This window comes from Panthera pardus, unplaced genomic scaffold, assembly GCF_024362965.1.
Source record: "Panthera pardus isolate Hobbes unplaced genomic scaffold, ASM2436296v1 HiC_scaffold_43, whole genome shotgun sequence".
NCBI lineage: Eukaryota > Metazoa > Chordata > Mammalia > Carnivora > Felidae > Panthera > Panthera pardus.
Genome location: NW_026526973.1, coordinates 87,501 through 112,500, shown reverse-complemented (window position 1 = coordinate 112,500; position 25,000 = coordinate 87,501).

Below are 25,000 nucleotides of genomic sequence, written 5' to 3'. Positions count from 1 at the left end.
CGGGGGACCGGGAACCTGGGACTCGAGGCCGACCAGCACGCCGGGGGCCGAGGACCCCCGAGGCTCGGCACTTGAGGTCGACCAGCACACCGCGGACCGGCGACTCCGCGCTCGAGGTCGACCAGCACACCGGGGACCGGGGGACCGCGGCCCCGGGGCTCGGCGCTCGAGGTCGACCAGCACGCTGGGGACCCGCGGACTCGAGGTCGACCAGCACGCGGTGGCACACCGCGGACCGGGGGACCGGGAACCTGGGACTCGAGGTCGACCAGCACACCGGGGGCCGGGAACCCGCGGACCCGAGGTCGACCAGCACGCCGGGGACCGGGGGACCGGGGGACCGGGGGACCGGGGGACCGGGGGACCGCGGCCCCGCGGCCCCGCGGCCCCGGGGCTCGGCGCTCGAGGTCGACCAGCACGCCGGGGGCCGAGGGCCCCGAGGCTCGGCGCCCGAGGTCGACCAGCACGCTGGGGACCCGCGGACTCGAGGTCGACCAGCACACCGCGGACCTGGGGACCTGGGACTCGGGGCCGACCAGCACGCCGGTGGCCGAGGACCCCGAGGCTCGAGGCTCGGCGCTCGAGGTCGAGGTCGACCAGCACACCGGGGACCGGGGCCCCGCGGACCGGCGACCCGGGACCCGGGACCCGGGACCCGGGACCCGGGACCCGGGACCCGGGACCCGGCGCTCGAAGTCGACCAGCACGCCGGGGGCCGGGGGCCGAGGGCCCCGAGGCTCGGCGCTCGAGGTCGACCAGCACGCCGGGGACCCGCGGCCTCGAGGTCGACCAGCACACCGCGGACCGGCGACTCCGCGCTCGAGGTCGACCAGCACACCGGGGACCGCGACCCCGCGGCCCCGGGACCCCGGGGCTCGGTGCTCGAGGTCGACCAGCACGCCGGGGACAGAGGACCCCGAGGCTCGGCGCTCGAGGTCGACCAGCACGCTGGGGACCCGCGGACTCGAGGTCGACCAGCACACCGCGGACCTGGGGACCTGGGACTCGGGGCCGACCAGCACGCCGGTGGCCGAGGACCCCGAGGCTCGAGGCTCGGCGCTCGAGGTCGAGGTCGACCAGCACACCGGGGACCGGGGCCCCGCGGACCGGCGACCCGGGACCCGGGACCCGGGACCCGGGACCCGGGACCCGGGACCCGGGACCCGGGACCCGGCGCTCGAAGTCGACCAGCACGCCGGGGGCCGGGGGCCGAGGGCCCCGAGGCTCGGCGCTCGAGGTCGACCAGCACGCCGGGGACCCGCGGCCTCGAGGTCGACCAGCACACCGCGGACCGGCGACTCCGCGCTCGAGGTCGACCAGCACACCGGGGACCGCGACCCCGCGGCCCCGGGACCCCGGGGCTCGGTGCTCGAGGTCGACCAGCACGCCGGGGACAGAGGACCCCGAGGCTCGGCGCTCGAGGTCGACCAGCACGCCGGGAGCCGGGGGACCCGGTGACCTGGGACTTGAAGTCGGCCGGCACGCTGGGATCTGCGGATCTGAGACCCGAGGTCGACCGGCACACCGCGGACCGGCGACCCGGCGCTCGAGATCGACCGGCACGCCGGGGGCCGGGGACACGATCACCTGAGCCCCGAGTCCCGACCCCTTAGCCCCGGGGCCGACCGGCACACCGGCGACCCGAACCCCGGTTGCCTGAGTGCCCGGGACTCGAGGAGACCCGAGTTCTACCAGCACGGCCAAGCCCCATGACCTGGGGATCCGTTGAGCTGGTCCCCGAGGTTGACCAGCACGCCGGACTTCGCCGCGGCCGTCTACCCCAAAGTTTAGGAAACCAGTGGATCGCTAGCGACTCTGGGCCCGGTGAGGTCGGCCACCCGAGTCCCCGGGTTCGATGACGAGCGTTGACCCGCTGCCCCCCCCCCCCCCCCCCCCCCCCCGTGCGACCGCCCTGGCCCACGCCTGTCCTTTCTTCCCGTGATTTTTTTTTTTTTTTTTTTCCTCCCACCTCCACTCCTGTCGCCGCTTCCCCTGATCGGATCGGCCCCGCCTTCGTTTGCATTACTATCCTTGACACCCGTTTCTTTCGTTGTAGCACTGGTGGGGGCTGCGTGACGGCGAGACGACGACCATCCACAAACGGTGTCTGGTGGCAGGAAGGAGGGTCTCGGTTAGGCGTCCATTCGATCCACAAAGCCCTCTTGGTGCGCCCTCCGTTCCATGTCCCCCTCCCCCCACCCCAGCCGGGAAACGCTACTGACCCAGGTGGCTGGGGACGAGGCTGTGCGCCGGCGAGGCAGGTGCTGCGTCCCGGCCGCTCTGCTGCGATCCGCCCGTAGTCGTCACACACGGACTCCCTCACTCCACCACCGTGGTGCCCGGACGCCCCCTGCCTGTTGGTCGCTTTTATACTACCCAAAGAGGTCGACGGGGTGGGCGGTGGGGCTTGAGGAAGCTGTCTGGGAGTACATGGATGGAAATAGGAACAGTTGTAGTTAGAAGGAATGGGAAGGGGTGGGGTGTGTGCGCGGGGGCGGGGGGGGGGGGGTGTGGGTGGGTGTTTTCACGCGCGCAAGGGAGGGGCGGAGGGGCAGAGAATAGGATCTCAAGGTCATTTTGGAAATACCAACCTGTGTTATTCTCCAAGCACCTTCAACAGAAGTATTTGGTGTAAAAGACGACCACAGAGGGACAACTCAAAACACCACCCCTGCGGCTCAGGGGCCCCCAGACAGACAGGGAGGGTCAGGACCGGTAGGACAGCAGAAGTGCTCCCCCACCCCGACTTAGATTTGAGGCTCTGCCAGACTCAGGCGGTGCTAGTCGCCCACTCTCTTGCCGTCGAGAAGGAATTCCTGTTCTCCTGTGGGGTCATGTAGTTCGGGGAACTTCCCAAGCCGCTCAGCTCACAAGAACACCTACGCCCAGTGTCATGGACTCCCTCCCTCACACTCGCCATCCCCCTCTGAAGCCCAGAAGGGAAAGAACAAGAAAACATCGACTGCCTGCCTGCCCGCCCGCCCGCATTTACTATTCTAGGTGTTGCCTCACCTATTAACACTGGAAACACAACTCGCATGCCAAAATTCCCATCCTTGTAAAAGCGAACAGTTCAGGGGCACCTGGGTGCCTCACTCGGTAAGGTGTCCCAGTCTCGCCTCAGGTCATGATCTCGGGGTTCTTGAATTTCAGCCCCCACATCTGGCTCTGTGCTGACACCTTGGAGCCTGCTTGGTGATCCATTCTCTCCCTCCCTACCCCCTCTCTCTCCCACTCACTCAACTGGAATGAATGCATACGTAATAAGTAAACAAATGTATAGGTGTGTGTACACTTCAGCGGGCTATCTTAGGCTACTACTCACAAAGCTATGGGACCATCACTGTTCATTCCAAACTATTTCCATCACCTCAAAGAGAAAGAAACCCCACGCCCCCCTCTTCCTCACCCCCCCCCCAAGTACCTTAGACACTGACTCTTGGTAGCCCTGCAATGTTTCCAAACATTGGTGCTCCCCAACCTCTCCCCCCCCCCCCCCCCCCCCCCCCCCCGGTCAAAGAACTCCCCTAATTCAGGCACTTCCGGGTTGTTCCAACACCTGGAACGGGGGGGGGGGGGGGAGAGGAGGGGAGACTGGTGTGTTGGGAGAGTGCGGGGGGGGGGGGGGGCGGCACGGGACACAGAAGCACTCTGCCCCCCCCCCTTCCCTTTGCCTCTCTTCCATCTGGGGTTTCCTGAGGTGTATCCTTTGACGCCATCACTCATCTATGAGAAATGAGAAAAAGAGGACCGAACGTGGCTAGATCGTTTTCGATAGCCCGATACGCATACCCACACGCACGCCGAAAGAAACGAAAATTACAATCCGCTGGAAGGTCAAACAACGGCAGAGTGGTGCAATGAATGACGCTACACTCACACGATACAAGAGAATGCAGCTGTTACAGATTATGTTGGCAGAGAGGTTTTGGTAGCACGGGAATCCGCTTGTGGTGTTCCGATACTTCATGACAAGCGGTGGGAAACCTTCTACGTAGGGTGAGCTCTCTTGTATCCGAAGACACCAAATCATCATTTCAAAGGCTACGGGTGGTGAAATCGCTCTGGCTTGCAACTTCTTACCCCCTATGTTGTTCTCCATGATTGCATTTCAGCTTCCTCCCTTATCCAAGCCAACGACCCTGCCTGGTTTTTATGTACGTATTTCTGTTTTTAAAGAGATAAGTACGACATTGGATCCTAAACGGAGGCAGAGCTTTGGCTACTGGTCTCAGAAACGATGATTGTCTTTATTTGTATGGATCCGCCTAACTTTTGCCTCTCACGCCTTTCCTCTCGCTGCAGAACATCTTAAGATGAAGGGAGCCCGCTCAGGTGGGACCACCGCTTGTGGAAAAAGTCATCGGGGCAAAATAGTGAAAGCAGCGTCGATAAAGAATAGGTTGCGGGTTAGACACATATTCTCGTTTGATCCCCACCCCCCATCGATCAATCACTTACTCCCCTTTGATACCATGTTTTGTTTATTCCTGTATTTGTGGATGGGTTTTCAAAGATTTTACTGTAAGCGCGCGCTACGCCCAGCGTGGGACTCGAACTCGCAACCCACGAGATACAGTGGCACGATCCACCACCTGAGCCCACAAGGTACCCTGATGCCACGTTTTCTTTCTTTGCCTCCCTGCCGGCCTGCCTCTCTGCCTGCCTCCCGGCCGGCCCGCCTGCCTCCCTCCCTCCCTCCCTCCCTGCCGGCCTGCCTCCCTCCCTGCTTGCCGGCCTGCCTGCCTGCCTGCTTGCCGGCCGGCCTGCCTGCCTGCCTGCCTGCCTGCCTGCCTGCCTGCCTGCCGGCCTCCCTCCCTGCTTGCCGGCCTGCCTGCCGGCCTGCCTGCCTGCCAGCCTGCCTCCCTCCCTGCTTGCCGGCCGGCCGGCCGGCCGGCCTGCCTGCCTGCCTGCCTGCCGGCCTGCCTCCCTCCCTCCCTCCCTGCCTGCCTGCCTGCCTGCCTGCCTGCCTGCCTGCCTGCCTCCCTCCCTCCCTCCCTGCTTGCCGGCCTCCCTGCCGGCCTGCCTGCCTGCCGGCCTGCCTCCCTCCCTGCTTGCCGGCCTGCCTGCCTGCCTGCCTGCCGGCCTGCCTGCCGGCCTGCCTGCCTGCCTGCCTGCCTGCCTGCCTGCCTGCCTGCCGGCCTGCCTCCCTCCCTCCCTGCCTGCCTGCCTGCCTGCCTGCCTGCCTGCCTGCCTGCCTCCCTCCCTCCCTGCCTGCCGGCCTGCCTCCCTCCCTCCCTGCTTGCCGGCCGGCCTGCCTGCCTGCCTGCCTGCCTGCCAGTCTGCTTGCCTCCCTGTCTCCCTGCCGTCCTGCCTCACCTCCCTCCCTGCCTCTACGTCCAACTGAAACATGAAGTCTGTGAGGTGGGAGCTGTAGCCATCCGGTTCTTCCTATATCCTGATCACAGACCATAGAACGATCTTTGCCATAGATTCGTGTTTTCAATAAATCATCTGTTCGATGGCTATCGATAAAGGAAATTGTCAACTTTTAACGGCTGTGGACCCTGCTCCTGGGCTCCCAGGGAAGCTAGGCTTTAACATTTACCAAGCTCCAAATGACCCTGCCAAACCCCAAAGCGTGTGCTCTGTTTCTGTCCTGAGCACACGTTGCATGTCCGCTTCATTTAAATAAACAACAACAACAAAAATGGATCAAAGGGGTGACTTGGCTGGCTGGCTCGCTCAGCTAGGTCAGGGGAGCGGGTGACTCTTCATTGCCGGGCTGTGAGTTTGGGCCTTATGTTGGGTGAGAAGAGGACATAAAAACAAAACCAATCCATCAGTCAGTCAGTCAGTCAGTTGCGAATTAAAAAGGAGCCTTCCAAACATACAGATGAGAAAATGGAAGAAAACCTCCCTGGATCCCCAAAGATTAAAGTCATACAGCTTTGCACATACTGAAAACAGAAAGTAAACCCTGTAAAAATTTTCTGCCGTGTCTTTCGTCATTATACCTCGTAACAACAACAACAACAACGACAACAACAACAACTCCTCCTCCTCCTCCTCCTCCTCCTCCTCCTCCTCCTCCTCCTCTTCCTCCTTCATCCATTCTATTTAAGAATTCCCAACACTGACAACTCTTATAAAGACCATCCAAGCACGGGACACAGAACTGCATTAGACCACATTCTTATGGCTACCTGGCAGACATTAGAACTTCCGGCCTTCGTGGTGACACCCCGAGCTCACTGGTGAGCTCTGCTTCCGAGTGCTCCCGTGAAGCACACCACAAGCTCAGTCCGTGTTCACGGGACCACACTTAACAGATCGGGAACAGAACAGAACACACACCATACGGTGTTCACAGCAGCTGACGGAAGGGCAGGGGAAATACAAGTACCTCACACATCCAACTAACGGGGTTCTCTGAGAACAAAACTCTCTTTACGTCTTCCAACGTCTTCCAACGGGTGTGGCTGTCCTTTGGATGCAGAAAACATTCGCATGTCATTTGCTATCGTTGCTCTCGGCACGCTCTTGCACCGAGGTCAAGGGACTGAGAGATGCATCTCACCAGGTTAAAAAAATCTATCCATCGTGTGCCACCGCCACGGAGTCTCTGCACGCACTCTCTCCTTTTCTCACTCACACTAGCCTTTCGTACTTCGGCACCACTGTCGGTCGAACACGAGGATCAGAAAACACAAGGTTTCAGAACTTCTAACAGCCTTCTGGTTACATAGCACACCCTTGCATTCATAGCATTGATACGACTCCGCGAAATAAAGAGTAGCGGATACAAACGAGACACCCACCGTCAAAGTCACAGCCTGTATGGTGTGAAGACGAATTCAAGAGTGAGAAAGCACGTAGACGGAAATATTCCTTCCTATGGCAGAATATTTACAGCACTGCTTTCAATGAAGTGCTTCTCCCGTAAACATTTGAAATGAGATGAACGGCACAGATTCAATGAAGGCTTCATACTGTACTTGTGCATAGGAAGGGAGACAAGTGTCACAAACTAAAAACGAAAGCAAAAAGACCAAACACTGTGACACCATGATCTCCAAAAAGGAGGTTTTCCCGGGGGTGGGGAAATAATGTGGTGGGGTTCCAATTAAAACAAGGAAAAAAGAATGTACTTCTAATGAATGGTTTCCATAGTGAACACGCACAAAGAATTCACTTGACGAGTCCAGGGATACAATATTACAGGAGAAATCCTTTGATATCCATTGTAGCCTGTGTGTGTGTGTGTGTGTGTGTGTGTGTGTGTGTGTGTGAGAGAGAGAGAGAGAGAGAGAGAGAGAGAGAGAGAGAACGAGAACCAATCAGGCAAACAGCAGTTCGCTTTCAAACACCTGATATTTCAACACTTCATGTAACAAAACTTCTAAAATTCATTTAGCTTTGCCTCTCTTTCTGAAGAAAAATGTCAAAAATAGTGGTGAATATACCCCACGCTGAACGTACTGATTCTGAAAACTCTCAGTATGGATGGGTTTTATAATACACTTAACCATGGGTGGGGTGCCTGGGTGGCTCCGTCAGTTAAGTGTGTGACTGCGGCTCAGGTCATGATCTTACGGTTTGTGGGTTCGAGCCCTGCACCGGGCTCTGTGCGGACAGCCTGGAGCCTGCTTCGGATTCTGTCTCCCTCTCTCTCTGCTCCTTCTCCTTCCCGCTCTGTCTCTCTCGGTCTCTCAAAAATAAATAAATGTTTTAAAAAAAAGAAAGAAAGAAAGAAAGAAAGAAAGAAAGAAAGAAAGAAAGAAAGAAAGAAAGAAAATGAAAGAGAGAGAGAGAGAGAGAGAAGAGAGAAGAGAAGAAAAAAAGAAATACACTTACCATGTGTTTAGAAAAATTTGAATTCCTACCAGTCTATACCTACCCCGCTGTATAAATTCCCCAGCTGGAAGATTTAGAATCCGTGCTTGAGCCAAAGCCTGCAGGAAAACCGCTGCCTGACTCTGCATTTGATGGGGGTCCCCAACCGATGGCCGCACCTGATTTAGAACCACTATCGGAGTTCTTTCCAGAACCAGGGACCTGAGGAGGTTCCTCAACACATGACACATAGAAGTACCCTACGACCCAGCACTTTCATGACTAGGTACTTAGCCAAAGGATACAGGTCTGCTGTTTCCAAGGGGCACACGCACCCCAGTGTGCATAGCAGCACTATCGGCGGTAGGCAAAGTATGGAAAGGGGCCAAATGTCCATCGATGGATGAATGGATACAGAAGAGGTGGTATCCATCTACAACGGAGCAGTGCTCGGCCACCAGAGGGAATGAAGTCTTGCCATTTGCAAGTACCTGGATGGAACTGGAGGGTGTCATGCAAAGTGACATTCGTCCCTCAGAGAAACACATGTATCACAGGACCTCACCCGTGTGAGGACCTTCACTTCCCAAACAGAGGAACTCTGGGAAGGGAACCCGGGAAGGGAAGGGAAGAAGGGAAGAAGGGAAGAAGGGAAGGGAAGGAAAAATAACATACAAACAGGGAGGGGGACAAAAACGTAAGAGGCTCTTCCCTAAGGGGAACAAACAGAGGGCTCCTGGAGGGGGTTGTGCCAGGGCGGGGGCTGAAAGGGCGAGGGGTATGAAGGACTCTCCTCCTCAAACCACTGTTGCCCTATAGGCTAAGTACCTTGGGGGTACATTGAGAAAAATAAATTCAATGATAATATCAGAGAGGGCGAGGGTGAGGGCGAGGGCTACCTGATCATCTGCAAATGTAACAAAGGGAAAGTCCGGGAACCGTTTGGGAATGAAGCTGTCTACCGCTTCTCAGTCCTGGCAAAAGAACTGCTGCAGCTTATAGGCAGTCACGTCCCTCTGTAAGGCACCCGACAAACGCCTTCCTGCTTCTCAAAAGCTCATCTGGGCTTGGATGAGATTCAGGAAGTTTGCAGTCACACCATCGTTCCTTGATCGCGTGACTTTCACCTGGGTTTCCTATTACGTAAAAGGAACACAGCCAAAACCCTTTGAAGGACTAGTGTGAATATCTTTCCTGTCCTGAACCAGAAGAACCTCTCCAAAGCTCCCAAAATATTCTTTCAGATCCTGTTCGGTTGTTTTCCACGGGAGACCCAACACTCTTAAATCTGACGTACCCTGGATGGCTCTCTTCACTTTCACTGCTGAAGAAGCAGGCACCTGTCTCGTCCCTTTTTCTGTGGCTATCTTTGGGATAAGTTGACGACTATCCGCTACCGGATTTCCCCAGCCAGCATCAGGGATGCGCAGAATGTCTTTGACCAGCCGGACACCTCTCATACGCTGAGACGCTGGATTCCGGTAGTGCAGTCCACGTGCTGCCGACAAACTGGGCTGTCACTGTGGACAGCAGCACTGTCCCGTCGTCTTCCGATGGCATTTCGATGGGCTCGTCATTCTCATCTTTGGTCACCCGAGTACATTCAGACACCTGCTCTTATTTCTCCGCTAGGCCGCTGCTAGGAAGCCTGACAGGGAACCCGAAGCGGCGAGGGATCCAGGAGCAGCCCAGCTACCGCTTCGCTCCCACGAAATGGCCGCCTTGTAACTCTTTACGGAAGAGGAAAAAACACCACCGTGACCGCCACCATTTAATAACCTTGCTCTAAGTGTGGAGAAAGCAACCACCCATCCCCAAAAGGAAACTTCGGCAGGCTACACGTATAGGACATATGGAGCCTATACTTGCAAGTGCTTACTTACATGGGAACATGGAAAGGTCACCTGAGTCCCTGATGGCCCAGATGGGGTTCTTTGGAGGTGTCTGAATGAGTTTCCTTGTGTGCTCCCTTAGGGAAAGCTGGCCGTGAGACGACGCAGCCAGAAACTAGGAAGCCCTTTGGTTCCATCAGCGAAGCCCCGGCTTTTGGGGAGGAAGGGACGCTCACGGAGATATCCCGGGCCACATTTGGTTTGTGGGTTGCTGCAGCTTTTGGCTTCTTTGCACCAAATTGGCTGTGTTCTCATTGGAAATGGAAAACACCTGCACGATGGGATCCATCCACGGTAATGCTCTCGTGCGATTGGATTTGTTTTTATAAAAGGGGGAGATTTGACCATTGGGTCTTTCGCGTCCTCTCCACAAATAGGAGTGAAACAGAGGCTGATGTTGGTTTGCATCTTGTTTGTGGATCTATGGCCACAGGTGTTATCCATGTGAGATGTTTTCTCTACCTCTGGATGCTATTGCTCACACCAATTTGTAACCGAGCTCCGTTACTGTGTTTCAAGGCAAGCTCTTGTGAACATTGGGCATTCTAACACTCAGGAGGATCAGAACAAACCCAAATGTGTTTCACATTCACGTGAACGGGGTATGGGTGTGGGGTGTGTGTGTGTGTGTGTGAAATTCTCTACATTCAGAGTTTTATGTTACTCCATAAGAAAGTTGCCTCACGGGAAGGGACACAATTGATGGCCCAGAGAGAGGAGAGATAAAAATTGAACACACCTGCCCTCCCCGCTACACCCACACCCACACACCCTTTCCCAATAGTCAGAAGAATGAGGAAGAGGAGGAAGAGGAGGAAGGCAGACAGATGCCAGTGATCCTAAACCCGCCCCTCCTCCTCCCCGAGCACAAGCGTCAAGATGGGTGCCCACCCCACGGCCTGCTCCTCCTTCACCTCTTCCACAGGGGGCTGAAAAGCAACCAGAGACAAAGCCACTTTTGCAGGAGGCAAAGACAGGAGACAGAGATGGAAGAAGAAGTAGGAGGTGGACGCGCGGACGCGGAGTTGGAGGCGCAAAAGAAAAAGATGAAAGAAACACAAAAAGGTGAGTCCAAAACTTTAAATCTGCCTGGGGCCTGGCCGGCGGCTCCCTGGCCGCCTCCCCCTCCCCCTGTTTCTGCATCAGTTGGTGTGGCTCCAGTGATCTCCTAGGCCATCCCCAGTGGTGGGGCCTCCCGTGTGAGCCTGATGGTGGGGAAACAGATCGTTTGACTTTTTAGTGGACACGGGTGTGACGTCTTGGGTACTAAGGGCCATGGAAGGGTGATTGCTTACTTAAAATGGACATATTTTCGGAGCCGTCGATATCAAATACAATGCAGATAGTTAGGTTTTATTCTTTGTGGTGGTGGTTGTAAAATGGCTTGAATTTGGTGCTCTCTGCATGACAAGCCTTTGGGGTGGGCAGCTCCGGTCATGGCCTTGCTTCCGTCCCAATACTGACCCTGTAATTGTGGTCCTCAAAATATACATCTCTGTGACCTTTACAAACAACATAACACGTTTTCTCCCTCGTTTTACAACAGGTATCAAAAACAAAATCAAAAAAACTTTACAAACACTTACGCCCTTCCTTGTTCCACTCAGACACGCACTCTAGGGTTCAGGCCCGAGGCAGGGGCCTAATCAGCTTTCATGTGACTTCAATTTATGACTTCACCGGTACCCGTTGCAGTTTGTCAGCAAAAAGTACTTCAAACGATGGTCGATTTTGTCTCTCGCATACAGTGTTCGTGGGTGAATGTTGACAGGAGATAGGTTAAATACACAAAAATGTTTACTCGTAAACCTTTAAATTTTTTCCTTGTACCATTTATTTTTGAGAGAGAGAGAGAGAGAGAGAGAGAGAGAGAGAATGAGAGAATGAGAGAATGAGAATGAATGTCAGCGAGGGAGGGGCAGAGACAGAGGGAGACACAGAATCCGAAGCAGGCTCCAGGCTCTGAGAGGTCAGCACAGAGCCCCACGCGGAGCTCGAACTCACGAGCTGTGAGATTGTGACCTGAGCCGAAGTCGGACGCTTAACCGACTGAGCCGCCCAGGAGTCCCTATTTGTAAACTTTTAAAATGGCTTCCCAAATCTTTCATGACCTGTAACTTCAAAGCTTTGCTAAGTTAAGTGGTAAATTAGGTTCAGTTCTTCAGACATCTGAGTCTTTTCCACAGAAGATAAAATACTAAATTGTGAATTACTAAACCTACGGCGTTTTCTTTTCTTTGTTTGTTTTTTTGTTTTTTGTTTTGCTGTGTGTGTGTGTGTGTGTGTGTGTGTGTGTGTGTGTGTGTGTGTTTGGTCTTTGGCTTTATTCAGAAAAACAGTAAAGATACTTGGGTCTGTTAGTAAACATGTTTCATCGTTTGTTGTTTTTTTTTTTCCTTGAAGATTTGTTTTCCAGCCTATTTCTTTATTTTTAGGAGAGAGAGAGAGAGAGAGAGAGAGAGAGAGAGAGAGAGAGAAGACACACACACACACACACACACACACACACACACACACACACACACACAGAATGAGTCGGTGGGAGGGGCAGAGGATCCGAAGCGGGCTCTGTGCTGACAGCACAGACAGCCCAATGCATGGCTCAAACTCACGAACCGAACCGTGGGATCATGACCTGAGCCGAAGTTGGATGCTTAACTGACAAAGCCACCCAGGCGCCCGTTTCATGACTTGCTAAAAATTGTACAGTAAAAGAAAAAAGAAACAAAACCAAACACCACAACGTGTTTCTGAAAATGATGAGATACATTCGTACATTTGACAGTGTAAAGAAATCTGGTGTGTGGGGGGCCTGGGTGGCTCAGTCGGTTAAGCGTCTGATTTCACCTACGGTCATGGTTCATGGATTTGAGCCCTGAGCTGGGTTCTGCACTGACAGTGCAGAGCTCCCCCTCTCCCCCTCTCCCCCTCTCCCCCTCTCCCCCTCTCCCCCTCTCCCCCTCTCCCCCTCTCCCTTTCCTCCCAGCTCTCAAAATAAAGGAATTAACTTAAGAGGAAAAAAAGAACTCCATAAAAAAAAATAAATAAAAAGAAGGCAGGCAGGCGGAAAAGAAGAGAGAAAAAACACAAAATACTATATGGTCAATCGCTATTCTTGCTGTGCTTATGTCAATACTGAAGCCATGTCTGTTAACACTGGACTTATTTTACAAACAAATAAGTTTTCATTGGGCTATCTTTGACAGGAATGGAGGGGTCTCGATAGAAAAAGATTGTATTTCAATAGCTCTTTTGTGGATGTTAACTTCTAGTTCTGGTTAATTAATTTTCTTTGACTGTTTGTTGTTTGCCTTTAAAACTGGGCTGGATCCTGAATCCTGGTTTCCTCGAATATCTGACTATGACTCTTCAAACTCAGGCTTCCAATCCTCTCCCATCCTCTTATCTTACCATCCTGAAGAACTCAAATGGCCCTTTTCCCTGAAGCCCTGCAAAGGAAAGCTGGACAACTGGAGATAAACTTCAGAGAAATTGCCACAGTTGTAGACAATCTGTGTGCCTGTTGCTCTATGGGCCATTCAGAACGAGACATTTGCTGCTGTTGTGTTTTTGTTGTTTTTAAAGTAGGCTTCACCACGCCCAGTGTGGAGCCCAACTGGGGCCTTGAGCTCACGACCCTGGGATTGAGACCTGAGTGGAGATCCAGACTTGAATACTGAACCTGAACCCACTGAGCCACTCAGAATCCCCCAAAATGAGACATTTGAACTACATGCCAGAAAAATCGGTCAGATTGCCCCCTGCCTGCTCCCACTCCAGCTGAGGATGCTTCGAGCCTGGCATCTAGACACCTTCTCACTGACCGCACTTGGGACTTAGACACTGGGTTTATAAGTTGTTCCACCCATTAACCCGTGGTGTTCTTTTCTTTCTGTAGAAGTACCTCTTATTAGTTATCTGATTGCTTGCTGAACGAGGAGGCAGAGTCAAAGCTAGTTCACAAACACTTGCTGCAACTGTATTAGCTCCTCTTTAGAAATAAGAACCCATATTTTATTTGTATTTTTATAAGTTTCTTAATATTTATTTTTGAGAGGGGGTGGGGGGAGAGAGACCCATAATCTGTAGCTGGCTCCAGGCTCTGAGCTGTCTGCACAGAGTCGGATGCGGGGCTCGAAATCACGAACGGCGAGATCCTGACCGGAGCCAGAGTCCAATGCTTAACCCACGGAGCCACCCAGGTGCCCCAGCAACAAAAGCCCACATAAACAGGGGCACCTGGATGGCTCAGTCGGTAGAGCGTGTAGCTCTCGATCTTGGGGTTGTAAGTTCGAGCCCAACGTTGGGTGTAAAGGTTACTTAATAAGATTTAAAAAAAAAAACATACAAATAAAATCAGACAGCAATTCACTTGGGTACAGTAAGAGGCCCTTGACCACCACAACCTTCCCCCCCGTGCCCTCCCCCCACAAGGTGGTTATAACATTGGGTTTGACTATACTGTTACTATTCCTTAGAATACACTTGGGGAGAAATCTCAGGATATGATGCAGTACCAAACTATGCAGAAAAATACCCAAGATCTCAGATAGGAATTATCTCTGATTCCCCCCCCCCTCCCCACCCCCAATTAGCACAAGGGAGCAAAAGTTGTGACCTGCACCCTGTCAAATCCTTCCCTTCCAAAGCCCCTGCCACACCCTAATTCGGCTTGAAATAGTTTCAGAAGGTGGACCTCCATCCCTGTTCCATAGAAGTGGAATGAGGGATTGACAATGGAAACTTATAAAGGGGAAGAAAACTTAACACCTCTGACTCCATGTTGCTTCGATTCCCTTCACAACTTCTGTGTAGCCCTGCACCTAGGCCTGTGACAGGTGAGATTTACAGAAACTGTTCTCACCGGGGGAGATAAACGGATAGCCCTAGCCCGAGCCATCACCCATCATCGTCCCCGTTCCTTACCATTGGGAAATGATCCAAACTCCAGAGGCTGGGGGTGAGTGTGGGGGGCGGGGAGTGGGGAGTGGGCAATTGAAACTGTGCCACGGAGGGTTAAGGAGTCTGACGCTCGCTCTCTCTCGCAGAGAACCTAAATCTTGTTCTTCAGGGAACTATTTGCCCCTAATCAGCTATTGTGTCTTTTCAGGTCCCACAAACAAACTCTAGCTGTCTCTGAAGAAGCCTGGACTCAAGGTCCACCGATATGCTTGCAGCCTATAAGCCAGCACAGCCCTGAGAGAAAGAGCCTAAGTCCCCATCCAGGTTATACCAGCTCTCGGGGCATACCCACAGCCCCTTCTCCGTGTCCTAAGGTAACCTCCTGACATCAGGGACTAAATTTTGCCTCCTTCTCATGTTAAGTCTCCGCCCCTAAGCAAACCTGGGAATATGCATGACAGGTATGTTTCCTCAATGTGGGTGCTCCATCTTTCCTCATCAATAATCACAGATGTGCCTTCCCTTTTATCAACAGGTATGTAAAGGATTCTTGGGATTTCATTCTTTTGTCAATTCAAGTGTATTCCAATGTTGCACTGGCTCCTTCAAATTGTCCTTGTTGAAAGTGTGTTGCTGTCCCTGTCTCTCTGTTAAAAATGCTTTGCCAAATACAAAGGCAGGCCATCTGAGCCAAGCACATGAACTATGTCTGCTGGTCAATGGAACTTACAGAGAACATACGTCACTTTTGAGTTTCCCACCATTTATGTTACAATAAGTTCACCCCAACGAGGAACCCTAGGTGGTTCAAAGACATATATGTGTGTTTACACACACACACACACACACTCAGTCTCATACCTAGCAAGGAGGGACACACCCAGGGCAGACAAGACAGTCACCTGGCACTGAGGGACATAAAAACATCAGGTTGATCGTCCGTGATTTCTGAGGAAAGATTATCGATCAAGACGGGGAAATGATAAAGGAAATTCTAAACTTTTTATGTTGGTGCTCTCCCAGGGAAGCTATACATTTAATATTTACCGAGGTCAAAGGGACTCCAGAAAACCTCAAAGCATGAGCTCTTTTTCTGTCCTGAGCACAGATTTAATGTCTGGTTTGTTAAAAAAAAAAAAAAAATTTTTTTTTTTTCTTAAACATAACTAACTAAAAAAGGGGGCTTCCAAAGGCGGCTTATAAAGATAAGGGAAACAAAAGAAAACAATACAAAAACCTTCCTGGTCGCCATAAGATTGAAGTCATACAGCCTTGCACATACTAAAAACAGAAGATAAAGTCTGTAACTTTCTGGAATGTGTTCTTTCTCCTCATGATGATTCCTAACATCTGCGGCCAACCCCCCCCCCCCCCCCCGCCCCCGTGCCCTGTTTTTCCTTTTTTTTTTTTTTGGTAAGCTGTATGTATGCCCAATGTGAGGCCTTCCCCAGATGACTGACTGCTTTGTGAAGATTGCGTATCCCCGTCAGCCCTCCTAACTTGGGCTCCAATGAAACTCTTTTCCTTCCTCTTTAAAATTGTTTTTAAAAAGGCTCGTTCATTTTGCATCGACATAGGGTAAATGCTATAAAAGGTACGCAAGACATAGTGAGGGGACAAACTGGGAAAGGTGGACAGCGTTTAAAAGATGCTTTTAAATGCTACACTTCTTCCTGCCTTTCCTTCACAGGTAGGACAGCACCTACACCTACTGTCGTTGGCAATGGTCATCGGCCTGGAGAGGAAGAAACCATTCCATAGTTTTCCACACGGCGGATGAGAAGGCCCTCTCGGACCAAATCCAGGAACTCCCTTACTGTGAGCCAAGGACCGGTGTTTTGTCGTTTTCCTTTCAGTTGTGGTTAGAAGTAGACATCACCTACAATTGAGATTTTTCACCATATATAAGCGTAGAGTTCAGTGGTATTAGGTGCAACATTCACATCCTCCTCGTTGCGTTCTCTCTTTCCATTCCATTTGTTGTAGTGTTTTAAGATTTATGTTTTTGATGTTTATTTATTGGTTTATGGGGGAGGTATGGGGGGGTAGGGAGGGAACCCCAAGCAGGCTCTGCACTGTCCGTGTGAGAACCCAATGCAGGGCTTGGTCTCACGAACCCTGAGATATGACGTGAGTCAAAATCTAGCAAGCGTGGGATGCTTCACCCACTGAGCCACCCAAGCACCCCACCGATTCCATTTGTTTTAAAGACATAAACGTTGCAAACTTTTTTTTTTTTTTTCAACTTTTATTTATTTTTGAGATAGAGAAAGAGCATGAATGGGGGAGGGTCAGAGAGAGGGAGACACAGATTCTGAAGCAGGCTCCAGGCTCTGAGCTGTCAGCACAGAGCTCGACATGGGGCTTGAACTCACGGACCGTGAGATCATGACCTGAGCCCAAGTCGGACACTTATCCGACCGAGCCACCCAGGCGCCCCACAACCTTTTTTTTTTTTTTTTTTTTAAGTTTGTTCATCCATTCCTTCATTCCTTCATTCATTTTTCACATTCTCTTCACTCGATGTGGGACTTGAAGTCACAACCCTGACAGAGATCAAGAGTCCAAGAGTCGCATGCTCTTCTGAGTGAGCCAGCCAGGAGCCCCTTCCATTCCATGTTTTGAAACAACCCCAGGATCCTGACTCAGACTCCCAATTTGACTGATGAGAGCCCCGCCCACGCCCTCTAGGCCATCTGTGGGGCTGTTTCATGTGTGTCCATCTTTCTTCCTCCTTTTAGTGGCACGTCAAAGGTTGCATGTGAAACAGCCAGTGCCTGTGGAATGAAACTGTACTCAGTTTCCCTTTGGAAGCAGGTGGGAGAGGGAGGAGAGGTCAATGGCTAATCAATAGAGTGTTAGTGTTGCTTTACAGGAGTGTGCCCGCTGGGACCATCGCCCGGGGTCACAATTGTCCCCTGTCAGGCCTCCCCCACCCTCTATCCCTTATTGCCCCATGCCTGTGTTTGGCCTCTGAACCCTAAGACACCACCATCACGTGTTTCATGCCACCCTCTGACTCTGACTCGGCAGGCCACGCCACGCCACACCATGCCGCTCGCTCGCTCGCTCGCTCGCTCGCTCAACTCCCTACCCTTCCACGTACCTGCACCCCCACCCCTGGAAGGCATTATAGTAAGATTTCATCCTCCACATCCATGATTCTCAAATGGTTTATTGAGGTTTCCTGGGTTAGGAAAAGGAGGGGACTCTCTTTGCTCCAGAGAAGGCAAGTTCTTCAGACATCATCTTCTCCCCTCCCCCCTTTCTCTCCCCCACCCCTTCTTTCTTTCCCTCCCCCCCTTCCCTCCCCCCCCCCTTTCCTCCCTTTCCTCCCTTTCCTCCCTTTCCTCCCAGTAGTTCAGAAACTGCAGCCTAAGGGTTGGGGGAGTTGAAGAAAGCCATTCAATGCAGAGAAGCCCCAGGCTCAGACTTTAACAGAAAGCTTTCTGCATTTGAACAAAGGGGTTGAATGAGGCCCATTGGAATGAATCGCCCTGAACCTCCCTTCCACTGCCACTCCCATCCCCGCCCCCCACCCCTCCCCCACCCTCACCCCCACTCCCACCCCCACGAGTCCTCCAGTGGTTTGGGGAACTGAAGGCTGCGGGTGGGCAGGGGGTGGGGGCGCATGCATCCTAAGCGGCAAAGTAGGCCCCTGGTCCACAGGAAAAATACAAACTCTATGTACCGAAATCTGTTGCGTCTGTATACGCCGATAATGACACCGCAGAAAGACAAATTAGAAAAGAAAAGAAAAAACAAACCCCAAACAACCCAATCCCGCTTACAATTGTACCAAACATGATAATAAAGAACACGAAAAGAAATAAAGGAACAAAGACACATCCGGCCACGAGCGAGCGGGTCTCCCTGTACGTCAGCTACTTTAGAGAGTCCCTCTCCTAGAGGCCCCTTCAGCTCAACAGCGGGCTGCACAGGTGTCCCTGTCTCTAGCCCGATTCATCTTGGTGCGAGCACCCTAAGTGGCCAAGGAGGCCCCCGGTCCACGGGAAAAATCATGCCTGGGTACAGCGGAGTTGTGTATCCCGGGCAAAGCGGTCAAGGGGTTGGCGAGATGTGTGTGGAGGAGAGGAGGTATCTGTTCCGGGGCCGCCCTCCCGGGTACCGCTCTGGCTGAGAAGAGGGCAGTGGGGCGCGGCCTGGACCCGGACGACAGTTGCTGCCTGCTGCTGGGCTGAGGGCTGAGGGTAGTGGGGCAATGCCCACGCTGGCTCCTGCGACGCAGTTCGTCCTGGGCACCTTCTGTGGTTTCTGTCGAGGTGCCGGTTGCCGTGATGACCGAGGCTAAACTCCCCTCTCCGCCTGGTTGTTCAGACGCCCGATCCTCCCGTGTTCTCGGTACGTGGACTGACCCGCACCCTCCCATCCCACCAGACCCCTTGTGCCAATATTTCCTGTTTCAGAGTTCTTTCGCCTTGTCCGGAAAGTAAACAAACCACACTCACAGATATCGACCCCTCGAAAGAACAAAGAGACGTCCAGGCACGAGCGAGCGGGTCGCCCTGTGCCTCGGTGTACTTTAGAGACTCGGTCTCTTACAGACACCTGAAGCTCAACGATGGGCTGCGGCGTCCCTCCCTCTCTCTGGCCCAGTTCCATCCCGGGACGAGTCCCACAGTCTCTTTGCGCGACGACACCACCGCTCGCTCACGTGAGCCGGAGGCAACGTGCTAATGGACCGGAGGGTGGCACTGTAGATTCAAAGTGACCTACGCACCAAAGCGTCCGTCAACGTGGTGTCCGGAAACCTTGGACGTTGCCGTGCCCTGGATGAAATCGTCGCTCTGGAGACTCGGGCACGTGTCGCCCGTCTTCTCTACGTTCTTCCTACCTTTAGTCTCCCTGTGTGTGTTTGCCCGACATCTTGCCTGATGGTTCACGGAGGAATGAGACACCCATCCGGCAAGAGCTGATGCTCTGCTCACCACGGCACGTGACTGACGGAAAAGAATACGCACGGGCCCGCACTCATCTTACCCTTCGTTCTCCACCGTGCCAGAAAAACGTGTGGCCTGCCTTCCTCCTGTCCAAAGCCAAACTGGAAAGGAAGACTTAGATGTAAAGGAAACATTAGAGAAGCTTTCAAAAAGCAGCAGCAAGCAAGCAAGCAAAGTAAACCACCCACCCCTACCCTCCTGCCCAGCAGGTGCAAGAAGCATGCACGGAGCACTCTCCTCCTTTTCTCCCTGGAAGGGCCCCCCCCCCCCCCCCCCGTCTTTCCTATGCCACCAGGGGAGTGACATTCTTATCCTCAAGGACAGGGGGAGAAGTGGAGAGAATTCTAGAGGAGAACAGATCTTGGTTGGTTGGTTGGTTTTAAAATCCTCATCATCCTTTAGCCTCCCCACGTAGTTCAGTTAGTCGTCCACCGTCGCTTCTCCTTGTTCAACCCAATATACAAGCGTTTAGGTTTGGCCACTTCTCAGGGTCTTGGTTTCCTCAGGAGGGGCTCTACCTGTCACGTGAAACTTGTAGGAAATCAATTTGTTGGCTCCTTGTACGGTTAACCTGTCTCGTGTCAGTGTCACCCTCAGGGTCACCTGCAAACCCTAAGAGGGTGGAGGCATAGGGTGTGTCTCGGTGACACCTTCCTTTTCCCTGCGGGGGCCCACCCCCCCCCCCACCCCCCCCACCCCCCCTTTGGACTGTAGGGTCCTCTGGGAACCGGGACTTTTTTTTTTTTAATTTTTTTTTTTTTTTTAACGTTTATTTATTTTTGAGACAGAGAGAGACAGAGCATGAATGGGGGAGGGTCAGAGAGAGGGAGACACAGACTTGAAACAGGCTCCGGGCTCTGAGCTGTCAGCACAGGGGCCCGATGCGGGGCTCGAACTCACGGACCGCGAGATCGTGACCTGAGCCGAAGTCGGCGCTCAACCGACTGAGCCACCCAGGCGCCCCATGGGACATTTTTTAGTGAGTGGCTATTAACTCCTTCCGTTCTCCATCCCCCCCCCCCCCCCCCCCCCCCCCGCCGCCACCGCCGCCCGTAGTGGTGTTTATTGAGGACAGTAATGGTGAAAGCCATATTCTTGTCGCTTGCCACGCGGTGCACTTGCACCCATGTTCCCCGTACCTGTTTGTGGTCTTTGGACTTCGTCGTGGCCCCGTGCGGCGAAGGACTTTGCTTAAGCTTTATCCGTGGTCGTTTGTTTATCCATCACCCCCTTTCTGTCCCCCCCCCCCCCCGCAGCTTGGTTTGTTATGTTTCCGAGAGAGACGCTCCCCCGCTTGACCCAATAGAATAAAAACGGCTCGTCCGTCCGTTGTTGTTCTGGGAGTACTCTCTCGCGTGGTTTCGGTTTGACCGTCCGTCTCTCCCTCCCTCCCTCCCTCCCTTCCTGCCCGCCGAAATGTGTCTAAGTCCTCCCGGGAGCGCGGGCGCGCCGCCTGGGCCGCTCTGGGCCGCCCGTGCCCGGCCTGCCCGGTGTGTGCGGGGAATTTTCCGCGCACGTCCGCCTCGGCCGGCCGGGGAGTCGAGTGGCCGGTCTGCCCCCCCCCCCCCCCCCCCCCCCGCCTTTTCAGCGGCAGCCGCCCCGATGCATTTTTCTTTCTTTTTTTTTTTTTTTAAATTTTTTTTAACGTTTATTTATTTTTGAGACAGAGAGAGACAGAGCATGAACAGGGGAGGGTCACAGAGAGGGGGACACAGAATCTGAAACAGGCTCCAGGCTCTGAGCTGTCAGCAAAGAGCCCGACGCGGGGCTCGAACCCACGCACCGCGAGATCATGACCTGAGCTGAAGTCGGCCGCTCAACCGACTGAGCCACCCAGGCGCCCCCCGATGCATTTTTCGAGTGTCCCTTGGGCTGCCGGGGTCGCGCCGTGCCGGCCGGCCGGGAGCTCCCGAGGCGGACGCCCTCCGCCGGCCTGGGACCGAGAGGCGGCATCCGGAGTGGGCCGGGACGAGATCGGGCGGCCGGGCCGCCGGCTGTGCGCCCTCTCGGCCCCGAGATCGCGAGCTGTCCCCGCTGACGTTTCGGTCGGTTGTCGGGCGCCACCTGGCGGCCGCTTTTATATAGCGTTTCCCCTCCGGAGCGTCGGCGACGTCGGCAAGGGATGCGATTCGGCCGCGGTCCCCGGGGCGGAGTTCCAGAAGGCCGGCGACGTTGGCGTGATCGTCCCGCTGTCGTCGGGGCGCCGGCGGCTGGTGCACTTGCCGGAGATTGAACCTCCGGGTATATGGGGGAGTAGCGGCGGCGCTCCCTGGGAGCGAGCCGGGGTGGGGGGCTGCCCGGACGGGTCGACCAGCACCCGCCGGTGCTTTCCTCCCCTCCCACCGCCCCCCCGACCGCGGGGACCGTCCGGGGCCGCCACCCGGAGACTGTGGCCCCGTGGGTCGCTTGTCGGTCCTTCCCTGCCAGGCGTCTTTTGTCTTCCCTCCCGCTTCGCGGTCGGGCCGGGCCGGGCCGGGCCGGGCCGGTGAGGACCGTCCTGAGCCTTGAGGGGAAGCCCGCGGAGGGCGCGATGGGCCCGGGCGGGGGCACGCGTGGTGCTCCCGGTCGTTGGACCCGATTTTCTCCCCAGATTTTCCGAGGCCCGCTGCGGAGTTGGGGACCGGGCCGCGAGGGGAAGCCCGTATAGGGCGCCAACGCCGGCGCGCCCGCGATCCCCGTTGAGGTCCTGTCGTCGGGGGCGCCTCCGCGCAATTCAGACCCCCCCCCAAAACAGTCCCAGCCGGGGGTCGGGGACTGGCATGGGGCCGGTCTTGCGAGGTCCGGGGAGGCTTCCGCAGGCGACAGCGCGGAGTGTTTTATTTTTCTAAGTCCCGACCCGGAGACGACCCGTGGACGGGCGAACGTGTAACGGGGCAGGGCCTACCCGGCCATCCTCCCCCCCCATCCCGCGATTCCCCGGTCGGTCGGTCGGTCGGTCGGTCGGTCCCGGGGTCGACCAGATGGCCCCCGGGGACTTCCGGGGGGGGTGGGGTTGCTTGGCGGTGATGGGAAGATGCTTGGGGCCCGTGGCCGGGCCAGGGTCCCAGAAGGTCCCAGTGACCTGTGGCTCGGCCCCGCCTGCCAACGCGGTTATTTTTGTCTCCTGAAAGAGGTACTTTTTGCTGCCAGGTAGGTGCTGACACGTTCTGATGTGGCGGTTGTCATCCTGTAAGAGAGACTTGGGCCTCGTCGCCGCTGGCTGGCGTGGCTCCGGGCTTGGCGGTGACGCCGAGCCGAGCCCGACTCCGCCCTTTGCCCGCCTGCTTGCTCGAGCCGTCTGCCTGGGCCTGCGCGCCGGCTCTCGTGCATCCAGGTGTGGTTCAGGCTGTGGCGCCACCTCCGGTCTCTGGCACCCGAGGGCGGCGTGGGGAGGCGGCGTGGGTCTTCTACCCCGTGCGCTCCCCGCTGCGGGCACCCGGCCGTGGCCGTGACAAACCCACCCTCGCAAGGCTCCGTGCCGCGTGTCAGGCGTTCCCTTTTCCCCTTGTGGGTTGTCCGGCTGCCTGTTCCCTGGGAGAGGTGGGGGAGGGGTGCTGGCGAGGCTGAAGCAGGTCCTCCTCTGGTCGCTGTCCTCGCCGGGCGTTTCCCCAGCCCCCTCCTCACCCCAGGACTGCCTCGTGTGGCGGTAACCGATCGATGTGGTGATGTCGCGCTCTCCCGGGCCGGGCCTAAGCCGTGTCAGACGAGGGACGGACACTCCTGGTGAGTGGGACCGCTCTTCTCGTTCTGCCTGCGGGCCCCATGCTCCTCCTTCCCGCCTGTGGGCGGCGCGGGGGGTTGCGGAGGGGTGCGGACTCCGGCCCGACCCCGGCCTCCCGTCGCTGCGGGACCGGGGTCGGCTGACGCAGCGGACACTCTCGCTGGCCTCTCTTGGCTGTGTTGTGGTGGGCGGCCTCCCTGTGGTGGGGGGGGCTGCACCCGACGCCACGCTGCTCGCCGCCTGGGCGTGCTGAGCGCGTGGCGCCTGGCCCTCCGTGGTGCCCCTGGAGCGCTCCAGGTCGTCTCAGGTGCCTGAAGCCGAGTGGTGGCGCCGTTCCCTGTTCCCAGCGGACCCCCCTTTGGGTCGCCGCCGTTGGCGGAGTTGCCCGAGGTGGGCGGGTGGCAGAATCGGTAAGGGAGGCACACCCGTTCCCCCCGCTGCGGGGAGCGGGCGCCTTGTCGTCCCCGCCCCGCCACGGGCCGCTGTTGCCCGGAGGGGTGCGGGGGGCTGACTTGGTGGGGCGAGTTGAGCGATCGTGGCGGGCCGAGCCGGCGCCGTGGCGCTTGGCCGAAACTCCCTCTGAGCGAGGACTGTCGGTTTCTTGCCCAGCGCGTTGCTGCCGGTGTTTTGCCTCGGTTTTTCTCGGGCCTCACCCGGAGGCGCGGCGCTCCTTCCGGGCGGCGACACGAGCAACCGCGCGTGGGGAAGGCAGGTGGCCCTCGTTGTGGGCCCTGACCGCGAATGCTCAGGAATGCCCTGTGTCACTCCGTTGCCGTGGACCTTTCTCCCCCGCCCCGGGCCCTGGTGGCCCCGGGAAGAAACGCCTTTTATCTGGCGGGTCCCGATGGGGGGGACGAATTGGGTGGGGGGCGGCGCGCCCTTGGTGAGAAAGCCTTCTCTAGCGATCCGAGAGGGTGCCTTGGGGTACCGGAACCCCCCAGTCGCTGCCCCTCCTGTGCGCGTAGTGGCCACCTGTGTCAGGGTGACTGCATGCCCTTGTGCGTGTTAGGCGGAGCCTTCTCTCCCGCGCGAGAGGAGGTCTGTCGGCCCCGCGGTGGGGCCGAGCGCCGCTCTTCGCCTACCGCGGCCTGCGCCTCCCCCCTCTGAGTCGGGGGAGGGTCCCGCCAGGCCTGGCCGGTGTCCGGTGCCGTGGCCCGTGTGCCTCGGGCGTGTGGTGTGCGAGCGCGCGCGCACGCGCGCGGCGTCCCCCCGCCTCTCCCGTGGCGGTGTGTGTCCCGAGGGGCTTGGGGCGCCCCTGCGCGCCCCGCCCCCCCTTGCGCCGCGCGAGCGGCGGCTGTCTCCCGCCCGCCTCCCGTTCCGGGCTTTGCCGCTGGCGGGTGGCGCGCGGGCGCGGGTCGGGGCCGCGCCTGGCTTTGGGAGGCGCTTCCCTGGGGCGTGGCTCCGGGATGGACCGAACGGATGGAGGTTGGAGACGGGCTCCCGCGGCGGGGGTCCCGTGGGTCCGGACCCCAGCGCCGTGCGTTGTGGGGGGGGGCCTGGCTCGTGGGGAGGCTCGCTAAGGGTGCTGAGGCCGGCTGGCGCCGCGGGCGTCGCGGGACCGCCCTCGTGCTGGTGGCGGTGGGATCCCGTGCATGTTTACCCGGTGGCCCGGCTCGCGTCTCCGTTGGCGCGCCCTTCCCCGAGCCCGTGCCCTCCTCCGCGCACGCGCTGTCTGGTCCTCGCTTCGTGCGTGCCCCCTCCCCGCAGCCTCCGGCCCACCTCCCGTTCTGTGCTGCTTTTGGTTCCCACCCTGCCTCGGCTTGGACGAC